The 16,783-nt window shown below is 43.5% G+C and overlaps 1 long non-coding RNA gene across 2 annotated transcripts in view; it reads right to left on the bottom strand.

The window, feature by feature from the left end:
• The window catches only part of LOC107129073 (uncharacterized), a 523,695-nt gene that overhangs the window by 334,814 nt on the left and 172,098 nt on the right, over positions 1-16,783 (bottom strand). The window lies entirely within an intron of this gene.

Below are 16,783 nucleotides of genomic sequence, written 5' to 3'. Positions count from 1 at the left end.
AGGCTGAGGCAGGAGAATCTCTTGAACCCGGGAGGTGGAGATTGCAGTGAGCTGAGATCGTGCCACTGCACTCCAGCCTGGGCGACAGAGCAAATCTCCATCTCAAAAAAAAAAAAAGAAAAGAAAAAAAAAAGAATGAGATGATGGCATACAAATATATCTACCACATATATTCCTTGTTTTATGTTTTACAGGCAAACCAAAATTTAGGAAGAACACACATCAAACAGTTATAACCCATAGCCATCTCAGGAGTGAGATTAAGGGAAAATAGGGATTCTATGTTTATTTTGTAATTGTTTTATAAGTGTCTGTATTCTTAAAATGTGTTACAGCATGCAGGTATTATTTTTAAATATCTAAAGCCAATAAAGGTTTATAAATGCATTTGTTATCTAAGAACTTCATTCAGAAATTATCATTATATTTTTATTTGGGGTACATTAACATATGTGTATGTATAAACCTAAGATTTAATAATATAATGTACTCACTAGACTGTGTTCATTAAAGGTAGAGTTTGTATAGTCAATTTGCTTTTGTATTTTCCCAGAATGCTTCTCAGAATCTGTATAGTGCCTGGCATATTAGAAGAGACGTGTGTGTGTGTGTGTGTGTGTGTCTGTGTGTGTGTGTGTGTGTGTGTGTGTGTGTGTGTATAAGATTTGCTACATATTTCTCTAACTTCATAGAATATGATGGAACATGTACTGTGATCCTAGAATCATTTCTCTATTGCTGTACACAAGCCCATATATATAACAGTAGTTTTGCATATTTGCAAATGCAAATATATACACAACCAAATGGGAGAATGATCTGCATATTGTCATTGTGCTGACAAACCTGTCTTGATCACTGCTATGGGGACTCCAAATTACCGAGGGCTTTGAAAAGGACAAGAGCAATTCCATAGGGAATAGGCAATTAGGTTTTGGAACAACGTGCACAGGCTGGCGTTAACTGGTTCCCGTGAGTCAGGGCCATTCCATTTTGGGGGTTAAACACATCAGCAAGATGTCCCTCTCTGTGCAGCTGACAAGGGGGAGTTCTACCCCATACACCGAGGGACAGGGGTCCCAGAATCTTCTGGGGAATGAGGAAACAAATTCCAACCCTCAAATAACCTGATTGGAAAGGGAATGTTTTTATATACGTTCGTCTCCAAAATCCAGCCAGCAAATGATAAACATTAGCTGGTGTTTAGCTAAATGTTAAAAATCTTATTGAGGCAAAGGCAATTCTAGAAAGGAACAACAACAAAAAAAGCCAGCTCAGCCTCTGCCCCATGGCCTCGATTTCTCTCCCAAACCCCATGAAGCTGAGAGGTGGAAAGTCTAGAAACAGAATTGAACATGTCTAATCTCTTTTACAACAATGTTCTTATTTTAACCCATGTCATCAGGGGAAATGGCTGAAAATAGTGACAAATACAACATCAATAAACATAATAATAATTGATTTCCCAGAGATGAAAAATTTGAAATTAGTGGCCATTTCCCCCTAGAGCATTGGTTGATTAATTTAATATTCATCTTAGTCTTTCAAAGACATCCTCTTACGCTGAGCTGCTCTGCCAGACTTTGTGATGGGTTTTGTGGTTTAGGGCCCGGTGGTTAAAGTATATTGCACAGTTCTGCAGTTTTAAAGAGAATTCTGATAGTTTAAGGATGACTGCAGCCAACAATAGCAAGAACAAAAGTTAAGACACATCAAGCAATTAAATTGCCAGAGATTGGAACTGGAATTTTTCATACAGGATATAAGTTCAGTGACTGCACTACTCAACGTTTTTCTAGCTTACGTATCCAAGCAACAGAATTTGAGAGGTACAACCTCTATTCCCCCAGAGCACTAACACCCAACTTTCATGTAATTAATTCAGAACCTCAACACAGAGCAAGGTGAATTTCAAGTGACTATTCTCCTTCCTCTCTCCCTTCTTTCTTTCCCTTTTCCCCTTCCTTTCTTACTCATCTTTCTCCCCTTCCCTCCCTCCCTCATTTCCTTCTTCCTTTCTTCCTTCTCACCTTTAAACCATTTCAAAGTTTGATGTTCATATTTATCCTGAGAGACAAGTGAAATAAGCATTATTATCCTTTTTTACAGACAAATGAAATGAGACACAGAGGTTCAGTGACTTTCCCAGACTTTCTTGTGACTGAATAAATAGCCCAGGGAAAGAAGTTTTGAACCTTCTGAGTTCCAGGTTGGCACTTTCTCTTTTTCATTTTTTATTATACTTTAAGTTCTGGGGGTACATGTGCAGAACATGCACTTTGTTACATAGGTATACAAGTGCCATGGTGGTTTGCTGCACCCATCAACCCATTACCTACATTAGGAATTTCTCCTAATGGTATCCCTCCCCTAGCCTCCCCACCCCCAACACGCCCCAGTGTGTGATGTTCCCCTCCCTGTGTCCATGTGTTCTCATCATTCAATTCCCACTTATGAGTAAGAATATGTGGTGTTTGGTTTTGTTTTTGTGTTTGCTGAGAATGAGCGTTTCCAGCTTCATCCACATCCCTGCAAAGGACATGAACTCATCCTTTTTTATGGCTGCATAGTATTCCATGTGTATATGTGCCACATTTTCTTTATCTAGTCTATCTTCGGTGGACATTTGGGTTGGTTCCAAGTCCTTCGTTAGCACTTTTTCTACAAGTAGCTGGCCCCAGAGCATGTCAGGGAGAACTCCAGCCTGGGCCATCAATCACAGCTTCATCCATTATCCCTGTGAGCACTCCTGCATGGAGTCAGCATCGGGGTGTGCAGAGGCACCCTCACCTCTTGTCCATTACCAAATGCCGCATCATGAGAAATATCTACTTTATCATTTTAAACATGTAAGAGTAAACTGGCTTCCACATTCTTAGGAACTAGGAATACATCAGACCTCTTTATCAGACCTCATCTGCACAGGTGAGCCTAAACCCCTTGTTTTGGAAATGTTTGATATGGCTCCTGGCACTGGGTGCCTGGTCCCTTCCCTTCAGAGTTTCCCTTACTTTTCCTGGGACCATTGCTATGCAGTGTAATTTGTCCTGTCCTGAGCCCCTAAGACACTCGGTCTAGTATCCTTGTCCCCATAAATCTACCAGAGGACGGTGATTTTGATTTCCACTGTCTCAAATGCATGCACTTTGACCTCACACTCTCATTTTTCTGCACCATCTCAGGGTCCCTACTGTTGTATCCAGGAGGTCTAAAAAACCTTCTGTGAAGACATATTTAACCTCCAAATAAAGCATTTGTAATTATTTCCCAGGACAGTTATTCATCTACAAACTCATCCGCAGTGGATTTACCTAAGGAAAGTAAACAACAGGAGGTAAATTAGGGACTTTCACGAATGCAGTCTTCCCTGTGACACCCTGCACAGAATAACTCTCCCTAAACAAGGGTAAAGGTGAGATGGCAGCACTGTTAAGTCATCTGAAGGCCAAGCTTCCTAGGTCATGTCAGTATCAGGCATCGATAAAGGACTCTGGTAAATAAATGAAGCCATTTCTCTAAGGAATAAAAAAAAATCATCACTTTTAAATGCTTAAGAATGCATTTTGTCAACATGTTTTCATTAAGATACAGCTTTCTGAAACGTATCAGAAACAAAGGGAAGAAAAATCTCTTCCTTTCCTTTCCAAACTTCTGCCTTCCAGAGCATTTGAGGCAGAGCGATGCTGGGAATATAAGAAACAGAAACAGTGGGGAGGGCAGAGCTGAGGAATCAAGTTAGAGCGGCAGACACAGCCTGTGTCACTGACCATGGTCTCCTGCACGGGCCCCATTTATAACCTGGTCTTTAACTTTGTTTATCTTCGTGGACATTCGCAGAAGCATCGTACTTTCCAGAAGTTGGGGCCCTATAATCATTATTTGTCTTTGGAGAAAATGGGATTATGGGCCTTTAATTGCTCTTCTCAGAAAGTCGATGTTGTAATAGATCACTCTTCACTGACCCTCTTTTCCAGGTGGGGCTTCTGCGTTTTCACGGTTTCCCCTGGGCCTTGGCGTTGTAACAAAAAACAGTAAAGGTGGGCTCCTCGGTACTAAACCTCAACCACAAGCAGAAAGGAAGTGGAGAAGGCTCACCTCCTTCAGTGTTTGAGAGTGGAAACCCCCAGCTGTCCTAGGAACGAGCACCTGTTTATGGAAGTGAATGCAAATTGTAGAGGTTTCCAACTTGTGTGCATCTGCTACAGCCACCACAACAAAGGACCACAGACTGGGCGGCCCGAACCACAGACATTCATTTCTCACCGTCCCGGAGGCTGGAAGTCTGAGATCCAGGTGTCGGCAGGGTTGGCTCCTTCTGAGGCTGTGTGGGAAGGCTCTGTTCCAGGCCTCTGTCCTGGGCTTGTAGATGCCATCCTCTCCCTGTGTTTTCACACCATCTTCCCTCTGTGCATGTCTGTCTCTGTGTCCAAATGTCCCCTTTTACCTTTTAGTGAGGTCACCAATCACTAGGTTAGGGCTCACCCTAACGATACACTTTTAACTTGACGACCTCTAGTAAATATCCTATTTCCAAATAAGGTCACATTTTGAGGTACTAGGAATTAGGCCTTCCAATGTGTGAATCTGACAGGGAATCATTCAACCCGCAACACAGCTCAATTAAATCATCCCAGGTTTCAGACAGAGGATGGTTTGGGGTGAAGAAGACTGTCTCCCCCAGTTGGCAGCAGCTGTGGTTTTCCCGTCCTTCTCCTGTGTGTGGTTTCACCTCCGCAGTCAGCTTTCAGCTCTGAAGGGCAATGACTAAGGGCTCTTTGGGTACACAGAGGTGAGTCGTTCTGATAAGATTGGGGAAGATCCTAGAAGACCCCTGGATGTGCCAGTGGACTCTGAATGTTTTGCTTGGCTAAGTTCTGATGTGATATCCCCTACTGCAGGTAAGGCATGACAGAAACCAAGGAGTGAGTACAGAAGGGAGTGGTCAACAAAGACATTCATCGGGACAGCAATTAAGACTCAGAGAGGCCGGGCATGGTGGCTCACACCTGTTATCCCAGCACTTTGGAAGCTGAGGCAGGTGGCTCACCTGAGGTCAGGACTTCAAGACCAAACTGGCCAACACAGTGAAACCCTCTCTCTACTAAAAATACAAAAATTAGCCAAGCATGGTGGCATGCACGTAGTCACAGCTACTCAGGGGGCTGAGGCCGGAGAATGGCTTGAACCCCGGAGGCAGAGCTTGCAGTGAGCCGAGAATGCGCCACTGCACTCCAGCCTGGGTGACAGAGTGAGCCTCCGTCTCAAAAAGAAAAAAAAAAAAAGACTCAGAGATAGCCAGCTGTGGCTCCAGCCTTTCATCTAACACCATGCTTGGCTAACACTACCCTCCCTACCTTTCCTCCTCCCTCCTTCTCCCCAGACAAAAGCTTCTCCTTCTTGGCTGCACACCTTTACCAGACTTCCTGATATTCTGGCCTAAGCTGTGTCTCTGTGCTTTCCTAAGTGTAAAAGTTTCTTATGGCTGCTGCACCAAATTACCACAAAGTTAGTTACTTAAAACAATACAAATTTATTGTAGTATGGTTTCAGAACCAGAAGTCTGAAATGGGTCTCGCTGGGCTAAAATCATATTGTCATCAGGGCTGCATTCCTTTCAGGAGGCTTTAGGGGAGTCCCTATTTCCTTGCCTCTTCTAGCTTCTAAAGGCTACCTGCATTCCTTGGCTTGTGGTCTCTTCTTCCATCTGCAGTGCCGGCAGCGGGGCATCTTCACATGTGTCTCTCTAACACTGACCTTCTTCTTCCACTTATGAGGGCCCCTATGACGACTTCCATCTGCCACTTTAATTCCCCCCTTCCTATGTAACATAAAACCGATTCTAGGATTAGGATGTGGACATCTTTTCAGAAGGCAGGAGGGAGCATTATTCCGCCAACCATACTAAGCGAGACAAATTCCTTCCTACAAGGAATTCCAGTGACAATTGTTATGAGAATAAGGTGTTTATGTCATGACATAAGGACTGAACGTTTCCACTGGGGTTTTGTTTGTCGTTATTGTTTCTGTTTTGGTTTGGCTTTTTGAAACAGGGTCTCGCTCTGTCATCCAGGCTGGAGTGCAGTGGTGCGAATTTGGCTCACTGAAACCTCTGCCTCCCGGGATCAAGTGATCCTCCACCTCAGCCTCCCGAGTACCTGGGCTACAGATGCACACCACCACGCCTGGCTAATTTTTGTATTTTTTCTAGAGATGGGGTTTCACTATGTTGCCCAGGCTGGTCTTGAACTCCTGGGCTCAAGTGATCCACCCATCTCGGCCTCCCAAAGTGCTGGGATTACAGGTGTGAGCCTACTGGGGTTTTTGACCAAAAACAGAACCTGAGTAAGGACAGTTTGGAATTCAGTGAGCCAAAACATGAAGGAAGAATCAGTGAATGAGCAAGTAAATACAGACAATACGTGTAAGTGTGTCAACTGTTTTTAGGGAAGTACACAGGTTATTAATCTTAGAGAGTAGAGCAAGCACCAGGGAGGGGTGAGCGCATTTGATTAAAGCCTTAATTATAGATTGTGCAATCTCCATGTCCAAGGAATCAGAACTCCTAGCTTCATGGATCCTCTTCCCAGTCCACTTGCCAATCAGCTTTCTGGAGCAATCTGGCACAGGAAGGAGTGGGAGAGTAATAAGCAGCCCAGATCCCCCTGCTAGCTACACTGCACAGTCCCCAGAGGGTCCTTCCAGGGAGTTGGGTCTCCATAGAGTACTCCCAAATCAATCAACTCCCTTTAGCCAATCTCAGTGCTGAGCCCCGTGGTACAGCACCCTTGGGATCCAACCTATGCATACTCTCCAAGCCCTGCTGGTTCATGCTACCTGGGTTTTACAGTGCTTTACCTTCAATTTGGGGCCCAGCACAGCATCCACTGGGGCATGCTGTGCTATAACCATAGTGATAGGTCTAAGGGCCAAAAGGGGTGGGGTAAGCACAGACTAAGGAGACGATTCTCATTACCTTGCAGAGGAGAGGTCTCTGTACTATCGCCAGGCTAGAAGGAAGTTCTGGCTCTTCCCAGGAGGTGTGGGCTCCTTTTGCAACTTAGAGGGTTCAGGAGGACCCAGGGATTCAAGATTTTAATGGCATCAACACAGATTCCTCTACCCGAGCAGAGCTGGGGATGAGGTGAGGTGAGGTGAGGGAGGCATCTAGGGGACAAAATTTCAGGACTCATATACTCCCTGAACATGCATGGACCTGAGAGTGAACACTTCAACACCTCCTTAAATTTTGCACCATGGGCCCCTTGCTTGCCTCACGCTAGCTGCTGCCTTGCATCTAAGTGCCAGGTCCCAGTCTCTTCTAACCAGGAACCGGACTTTGGCACAGAAAATTGACCTTGCATGGTATTTAACCTACTTTAGCAGGGACCCCAGAAGACTGCATAAATTGGCTATTAGGATGGAGCCTCAAAGCATGAGAAAAGTGCTGTCTGAACTTAGTGAGGTTCCGATGCCAGAGTCGCTGGGAGCAACTGCAGGGAACAAGCTGGAGAGGAGATATGACAGAAGACACCCAGAAAACCCACCAGATCATCACATTCCATGGGAAGTCCCCTGCAGAAACTGTCTGGATCCTGGAGGACGATGGTAGACCACTCAAACTCAACTAAGCAGCAGCCATTTTTTCCTTCAATTCCTGACATGATATCTTTGTTGGAGAGATGAATAATGTCTCAGGTACATTCTACACAGCCATTGATTTGGTGAAGCCACTCCTTTCTAATTCCATCAAAAAAGAAGATCAGAAGCTATTTGCAATGAAATAGAAAGAATAAAAAATATTTCTTTACAGTTTTGCCCCAAGGACTATGTTACCTCTTTCACCATTGGTCATATTATAGTCTGTGGAGATCTGGACATCCCTACATCTGGGCGTTCCATAGAACGTCACATGGATATGCACTACAGATGACATCATTCTGTAGTGCAGGCCAAATGAGCAAGAATTGACTAGTACAAGTCAGACACATATGTTCCAGAGGATGAGAGATAAAAGCCTATGAAGATTCAGAGGCTTGCTACATCACTAAAATGTTTAGGAGTCCAACGGTCAAGGGGTATGCCAGGGCACTGCATCCAAAATAAAGGATCAAATATTTTATCTTACATCTCCCACTATGAAGAGGAAAGCCCAAAGGTGAACTCAAGGACCAACTTATAATATTCTCCACTAGCAATGATCATTGTACCATGAGCAGGAGAGGGGATTACCAACAGTGCTAGGTTTTCTGTATACATAAACATTTGTTGAGGCTCTCCAAAGAACATTAGCAACAAGAAAGAACATAAAACACAAAACTTAATCAAATTTCCAAGCTAGTACATCAGTTAGCTATTCCTGCATAACAAACCTAAAACTTAAGCCACTAAAACTTAGTGGCTTAAGGCAACTACCATTTGCTTAGCTCATGATTCAGTCAGCAACTTGATCTGGGCTCATTTGGATGGGTACCATGATTTTGCCTGGGCTCATTCCTACATCTTTGCTCAGTTGAGGAGTCAGCTAAGGATTGGCTCGTTTGGGGTGGCCTCAGCTAGAACATCTTACCTTTGCTTTATGTGTCTGCTCATCCCCAGCAAGCTACTCTGTCTTGTCTTATTCATAAGATATCTGGGCAGGGTTCTAAGAAAGAATAGCCACATGTAAGACCTCTTGAGTTCTCACGCTAGGCCCAGAAAGGGCACACCGTGACTTCTGCTGAATTCTATTGGCCAATGCAAGTCACAGGCCAGTAACAGATTCAAAGGTAGAGGAAATAGACTCCACCTCTTGAAGGAAGAGTTGCAAAGTCACATTACAAGGAACATGGATACAGGGGAAAGTGAAGAGTTGTGGCAGTTTTTGCAGTCTATTAATCTGCTGGATTCTGTATGAATTAACATTTATGGGAGCTTCCAAAGAGGAGCAGCCCCTAAGAGGGTGAGAGAAGTAAGAGCCGGATCAAATTTCTGGACCAGTCTTTTCAAGGCAAGAGTCAGACATTTCTAAATAGATTTGATGACCCTCCTTAGAAATGCAGCAGGACAATGTGGCCCCAGTCAAGCCCTGATCTCTCTCTGTATTCAATCCTACCCTCTGAAGTGACCTCTGTATGTCCCCTGTCCTCTTTTATAGTCAACTTAGAATTGACTCTATCACTTCTGCCTTCAGAACAGAGCAAATTTGTAAACGTACTGAAAAAGGTGGACAATATGTTCAAGAAAATAGGAACAAATTTCTATAATCTGCTTGTCACCCTCCTGCATGATTTTTAATGACATTCTTTGCTTCAAAGGAAAATAAAAATAAGGAAGTAATCTGACATATAAACTGCACTTAAATGCCAGTAAGTCTTCACACACAAAGAAAGAAACAATAAGGAAAGAGAAAACCCTAAAAATATGGAGGTGGGGAGCCAAATGCAGCATATGTTTTTGAGAATCTAATCTTTCCAGCGAATCTCCCAGACAGCTGTCAGAGTGAGCTCGGTGGTGGGGTGGATGAAGTGATAAGACGTGGTACTGTGTAAAGCTCCACCCTAGGCTTCATCATTGGAATGTCAGCCATCACCCTTCTCCTTTGCAAATTGGCATTTCATGAAACAAAGCACAATTTCTCAAATCCCAAATCCTATTTTTACTTCTATTTGCCAAGTTATTTTCTCTGCTCTTACTTTTTCTGATTTTCCTTTGTCTACTCTGTTTTCTTTTTTTTTTTTTTTTTTTTCTTTTTCCTTCCCCATTAAGGAACAAGGATTTTCAAGCTTTGCTTCCTTATCAAGCTATGAGTCCAAAGAATCAGACCTTTCGGTTTCCCTTTTCCATTTTAAGATATGATGAGTCAAGTAGATTTGTAAGGTAGCAGAGGTGCCATGTAACACAATCATGGCTCCAAGAACAGGAATTTGGAAGAAAAAAAGGAAGTAATAAGGCTTCTCCCTGTTCCAATCCCTTTAAAATGCAGATTTAAGAAAAGGTGCTAGGGAGTCAGACAGGAGGAACTAAAAGAGCTTTTTGATTTCAAATTCTGAGCTCAGAGCTTGAAGAGAATTTAGAGACCTTCTAGCTGCAAACCAATCTGATCTCTCTAAATTTAAGCACATCCCTTCCTGGGCTCAAGGAAACATTGTCCACAAGAGCACCTACCCTGAGGACAAGTCTTGTATAGGGATCAATAAGATACTCTAAATCGAACTTGCCCTAATGAGCTTTATCTATTTTAAAAAAGACCAAACAATGGGAGGCAGCATAGCATGGTGGTTAAGAGCACAGACCCAAGACATCATGGGTTTCAATCCTGGCTCTACCAGTGTTATGGGTTGAATGTGTTCTGAACCTCCAAAACCCACATGTTGAAGTCCTAATCCCTAGGACCTCAGAATATGACATTATTTGGAGATAGGGTCTTTACAGAGGGTAATCAAATAAAAATAAGGTGATTAGGGTGGGCCCTAATGCAATATAACTGATGTTCTTATATTAAAAAAAAGGAATTTGGACACATAAACAACAAGCACACTAGGAGACTGCCCTGTGAAGATAAAGACAGAGATTGGGGTGATGTGTCTAAAAGCCAAGGAATGTGAAAGATTGCAGCAACTCCCAGAAGCTGGGGGAGAGTCAGGAACAGATCCTACCTCACAGCCTCAGAAGGAACCACTCCTGCTGACCCCTTGATCTTGGACTTCTGGCCTCCAGAGCTGTCAGAGAATAAATTTCCATTGTTTAAAGCACCTAGTCTGTGCTACTTTGTCTGGGCAGCCCTGGCGAGGTCACACAGCCTGTCACCATCTATCTGTGTGACTCTGGCATGGTTTCTCCTTGCCCTGTAACATGTAGATGACAATAAATGTCTAAGTCAGAGGGTCGTTAGGAACACTAATTAAATAAATTAACATGCAAATGTTTCAAATAGAAGTTGACACAAAGAAAGAGGTATATGAATGGATCAGTCCCTTCTCACACTACTATAAGGACATACCAGAGACTAGGTAATTTAGAAAGGAAAGAGGTTTATTTGACTCACAGTTCCGCAGGGCTGGGGAGGCCTCGGGAAACTTACAATCATGGTGGAAAGGGAAGCACGCATGTCCTTTTTTAAATGGCAGTAGCAAAGAGAAGTGCAGAGCAAAAGGGGGAAAAGCCCCTTATAAAATCAACAGATCTCACGAGAACTCACTCACTATTACAAGAACAGCAGCATGGGGATAACCACCCCCATGAGTCAATTACCTCCCACCAGGTCCCTCCCATGCATGACATGTGGGGATTATGGGAACTACAATTCAAGATGAGATGTGGGTGGGGACACAGACGAACCATATCAATGAATCTTTGTTAAATAAAAAAAAATTAAAACCAACATCTGCATGGGTCATTATAGGTATTATTAATTAATGAATTTGCTTGACTCTTCAGTCAGTGTGGTATTAGAGGGAAAATAAGAAATCCTTTGGAAAGCCAAAACGCCATTGCTTATTCCAAGCATTGTCTACAAATTGTTATAATCAGAGTTATGTTGTTTTCTTTGTTTTTGTTTAAATCATTTGGATCTGGCAGTGCCAGATTTAGGTTTCTAATAAATCATTAATCTATGAGTTAATAATTCATGTTAATTGGTGGCATAAGCCACTTTCTCTGGCAAATGTGAGCAAAGGCCACAACTTTTTAACAGCAAGGGTGAAACCTTTTCTGAGTTTTTTTTCCCTCCCCCATGGTCTATCAAGGAAATATTAAGATATGAAAGAAAAATTTTAACCAGGGCTGGGAAAGCAAGATAATTCCAAGGATAAAAGTGTAGACTGTCAGCCATACTTTCTAGCCAAGCACTGCCTCCATAGCCTGCTGAAGGAAAAGGAGGTCTCCAGGGAATTCAGGGGGACTCCAGCCCCGCACAAGCCCACCCAAGAAGGATACAGCCATGCAGGTCTGTAAACCTTTGACAAGACAACTTATAATCATTAAACATGTTGACTCATTGATCAAAAAACTTTTTTTTCAGAAAATAAAAGAAGGCATTTGAGAGATTAGCTCACCAATGGGATTTTTCACAAAGAATGATAATTTTCCTAAATTACAAGGCACAGGCTTAAGAATAGAGAACATCCATTCATACTGGGTGACAGCCACAGAATGCTAAGCAAACCCCTTCCACCATTGACTTCTTTGATTTTAATTAATGTATATATGCTCTGCCTTTTTGTTTCCAGAAAGAATTTCAGGTAATTCCTGATTGCAGGCCACAGAAGCCAAGAAATAAGACTTCTTACCCGAACTAATGTGCCTTTACTTTTCAACTCATGGATTTGCCCCTAGATCTGGGAAGCAGCCACAAGTGGCCTAGATGTTCTCAGTGTTTTATACCTTTTTTGGCCTTAATGCTTATTTGCAAGGTTCTTGTCAAGTTACAGGCTGATGTGATGAAATGACTTTTTCCCATTTGGAAAATAACATTATACTTAGTAGCTTGTTTCAGTCTTGATTAAAAGATAGATGTAAAATATGCAAAGAATGATGTCTAAAGACTTAAAGATAAAATTTACATGGAAGCCACTAGTTTAGAGAGATTCAGTTAGCTCCTCCGGCTCTTGTTTTTCTGAAGAAAATTTGAATAGCATATGCTTTTCATTGTGCTCCTTTTCAGCCATTTACATATTGGGAAAATGTATATTTGGCAACCGGTCCTATTTTTAGGAGTCCTTGAAACTTGCCCTTTGAAAATGTTTTCATTTTTGGCACATATGTGTGTCTTAAGCAGAATGAAAACACAAAGCTAAAAAAGAAAAATATGTACAAAAAGGAATGATTTTTCCAGCCCCATGTAGCACAATAAGAAAGCAATCATTCAGTTGTGACTTTAAAAAATGGATTCTTGCCTGGATTTTCCAATGATTTCCTTCTAAATGAGCGTTTCTCTGCAGAACTGAACTAATGTAAAGAGACAGTTTGTTCCAGTGCCAGAACTGAACCAGCAAAAAAAAGGACGGAGGCTCTATTTTCATAGGAGGAACTTAACAAAATAATACCCACTCTGTTTCTCTGCAGCCTCTTGTGTCAATTCAGAAGAAAGTGCCATATGCCCATTGCGTGACTTGAAGCGTGTTTTCCCAGCCTGACTCTTGGCCACCACTCGTTCTGTTATTTGCAATCAGTAACAAAGATTCATCCTTGTGTCCATCATGCAGCAAGGAGAATCTTTGTCACTTAGTGTAATTAATAGCTGGACCTCACAAGGGAAGGTGGGAGAAGGAAGCCGTTCATGCAAAGACCTGGATAAATTCGGAATAGGCTTTGCGAATCCTTGCTGCCTGTTGACCAGTGAAGATGCCAGAGCCCCAGCAGAAGAGGAAATATGGTAAGCAAAGTGTTTTCTCTGGAGCTGTGTGTGTTATAACCCCAAGCTCTGTCACTGTAGTTCAGGAGAGCTCTCTAACTTTCCCTATCAAGCCAGATGACCATCAAGGACTCCCCTCTACGTGTATGTCCTATTTCCGTGTATTTCATCCTTCCCACTTTTCTTCCACAACACTGTCTTCACCAACCTCTAGATAGATACCACTATAGAATAAAAATCAAAAAGAGAGGCCTAATGTTTGATGAGTGCCTCCCCTAGACTATGTGGTTAAATCACTCAACAAGCTTTCAGAGAATGTGTAATGGGCCCTATTTTCAAAATGAGAGGACTGAAAAGAGGTTTGGAGAGGCCAGTGCTGAGGTTAGGCTCAGGGAACACAGATGGAAATAGCCGAATCAGGACCACATCAAGGGCACTCTAATGCCGAGATTCTTAGCTCACTTTTCCCTGTATTGTGACCTTTTCTTTCACTTTATTTTTTTTTTTTTAAATAGAGATGGGGTCTTGTTATGTTTCCCAGTCTGGTCTTGAACTCCTGACCTCAAGCAATCCTCCCGTCTTGACCCTCCAAAGTGCTGGGGTTGCAGGCATGAGCCACTGCACCCAGCCTCCTTAACTTTCTGAACTCCTACTTATTTATTTTTGTGACCCTACTTCTTTTTTCTTCCTCCTCCTGTACAAAAATGGCTGGATGGATTCCACTTGTCCCTGGACCTTTAAATTCCTGTCTTCCATACCTGAACAAACCCAATTTATCTCTCGAAGTTTCAGAGAGCCCCTAAATACTAATAGTTCCTCACCATCGTCTCACTTGCAATCTGTGCGTCTCAGAGTTCCCTTCCCAGAGGCCATTTTTTGCCTTTAATTAGCAAATGCATAAGATTCTAGGATTCATGAGATTTTTTTCCTTCTATTTCTGCCCAAGGAGAAAGCAAACATGTACTGCTGCCTTTGCCATCCCAGGCCCATAATCTCTGTGGTCTTTCTTCACCTCTAAAAACCTCACCTCATGTATCTTTTCTTAGGCTCATCCCTCAAATATTCAGGTTATTTCCCCCAGGCTTCCTCTCACCTCTCTCCTCCTGGGTACACTGGCTAGGAGTGTCCAGCCTCGTTCATGACGGGGTCGGATCTCCTTTCCTTGCTCTGTTGCTTTCCACAGCGGAACCAGCATCCTCCCTGACTCCCTGCCACTCCTCAGGAACCACGACTCCCTGTCGCCCTCCTCTGGACAGGACTGTTTTCCATCCATCCTCCTCCCTGCTCAGACCTCCATCCATAGCAGTGTTTCTAAACCTCCAGCTCCCTCTCCCTCATCCCATCTGTGTTAGTCCATTGTCACACTGCTGATAAAGACATACCTGAAACTGGGCAATTTACAAAAGAAAGAGGTTTAATTGGACTCACAGTCCCATGTGGCTGGGGAAGCCTCACAATCATGATGGAAGGCAAAGAGGAGCAAGACACATCTTACACGAATGGCAGCAGGCAAAGAGAGAGCTTGTGCAGAGAAACTCCCGTTTTTAAAACCATCAGATCTTGTAAGACTCACTCACTGTCATGAGAACAGCACAGGAAAGATCGGCCCCCATAACACAATCACCTCCCACTAGGTTCCTCCCACGATGTGTGGGAATTGTGGGTATTAAAATTCAAGACAAGATTTGGGTGGGGACACAGCCCAACCATAGCACCATCTTCTCAAGGATCCTTTTCCACACATCTCACAGGGTCTGCTCCTGTCCTAGCCAGCTGAATAGTCATCCTAGGCCTCCAAAGTATTGCCAGTCAATGTTCATAGCTCTCTTTATCCAATTTGGGAACTCATCACTGCCCCTGAAACCCAACTGCTTCATGATAGGCTGCAGCAATGACAATTTTGGAAGCCCAGCCCCTCCACGAGTTTGTTCTGATTTGGGGTGTACCCATTTGTGCTCTACCTAAGCTCCTGAGGATAGGGGCTCCTGTTAGTCTTAGTGACACTATGTATATAATAAATTATAATGCTATAAGTGGGCATTAAATTCTAATTCTTTTTTGAGACTGCGTCTTGCTCTGCTGCCAGCCTAGATAGTGCAGTGGTGCGATCTCAGCTCACTGCAATCTCCACCTCCTGGGTTCAAGCGATTCTCATGCCTCAGGTTCCCGAGTAGCTGGGATTACAGGCATGCACCACCATGCCTGGCTAATTTTTGTATTTTTAGTAGAGACGAGGTTTCACCATGTTGGCCAGGATGGTCTCAATCTCCTGACCTCGTGTTCTGCGTACCTCAGCCTCCCAAAGTGCTGGGATTACAGGCATGAGCCACCGCTCCTGGCCTAAATTCTAATTCTTTAAATATGTAGAAAGCATAGTCATTCCTTCCAAGTCCATGAAAGTGTCTTGCCTACAACATGTGTTATTTTTCAATCCAAGGTACTCTGCTGAAAGTTCAGACCAGCATGGCAAGCTGCACAAGCACAATTTAAATTCCTACCACACCACACAATTTTTGGCTGATGTGTTCCTAAGTATTTAAGTCACTGAACATTCCCTTCTTGCCACCCCAACTCCTCTCACATGACACCACCAATTTTGCCTTAAGGGAAACCTAAATGCAGATTCCTGTGACCTTGAGTGGACAAGATGGAGAGTTAGTTCCTGCTGTGATCCTATCATCCATCTGTAGAACCTAGCAGAAACTAAGCTAAAACTTAGGAGCAGTGGGAAATGAAGCAGGGTTGCTCTCAAGCCCATCTGTCTGGCCCAGACCTCTGCAAGTCCTAGGCTGAATTGCCTTCCAGATGTCCACCAAGATCAAAAATGTCACTACTTCAGACCAGATTCTTTGCTTCCTCCCCACAGGTGAAACCAGGCAGAGACTTGGGAGTTATCCCGGACTCCTTCCCTTAAATGATCCCTCCCACACGATGCAAGTCCTGTCCACCTCTTGCTGAACAGATCACCTAAAGTCACCCGAGCCTGTCCTCTGCTCTCTGTCCCCATCACATCCTCTTCAGTGTAGAATTAGGAATGGGACTGCAGTTCCTTCACTGCCTTTTACCTGCACCCTAGGAATATTTACCCTTCACCAACTCCCTGTTGCTTACACCATCAACTTGTGGAGACCTCTGGGCCTGAGAGATGGATGTGGGGGTGACTGGAACCTCAGTTATCACTCAGCCTCTTTGTCACTCACTCTCTGCCTCAGAATTCACAGCTTAACAAAGACTGACGTAGCCTTCTGGTAGACCCATAAATGGAAGCTATCAGGACCATGGCAGAAGCTGATTCATATTCCATGGGTGCATACAAGGTTTTCCAAGGCCCAGCCTCCACTGAGTTTTCATTTGTAGCAATATTGGACTGCCTGTAGGTCCCCAAACTCACTAGCCTTTGCATGTGTGCTCCCAGCACAAAGCTGCTTCCCACATCCCCTCAGCTCCATACAA

Source organism: Macaca fascicularis, chromosome 3 (genome assembly GCF_037993035.2).
Source record: "Macaca fascicularis isolate 582-1 chromosome 3, T2T-MFA8v1.1".
Classification (NCBI taxonomy): domain Eukaryota; kingdom Metazoa; phylum Chordata; class Mammalia; order Primates; family Cercopithecidae; genus Macaca; species Macaca fascicularis.
This window is presented reverse-complemented; position numbering and strand designations above follow the sequence as displayed.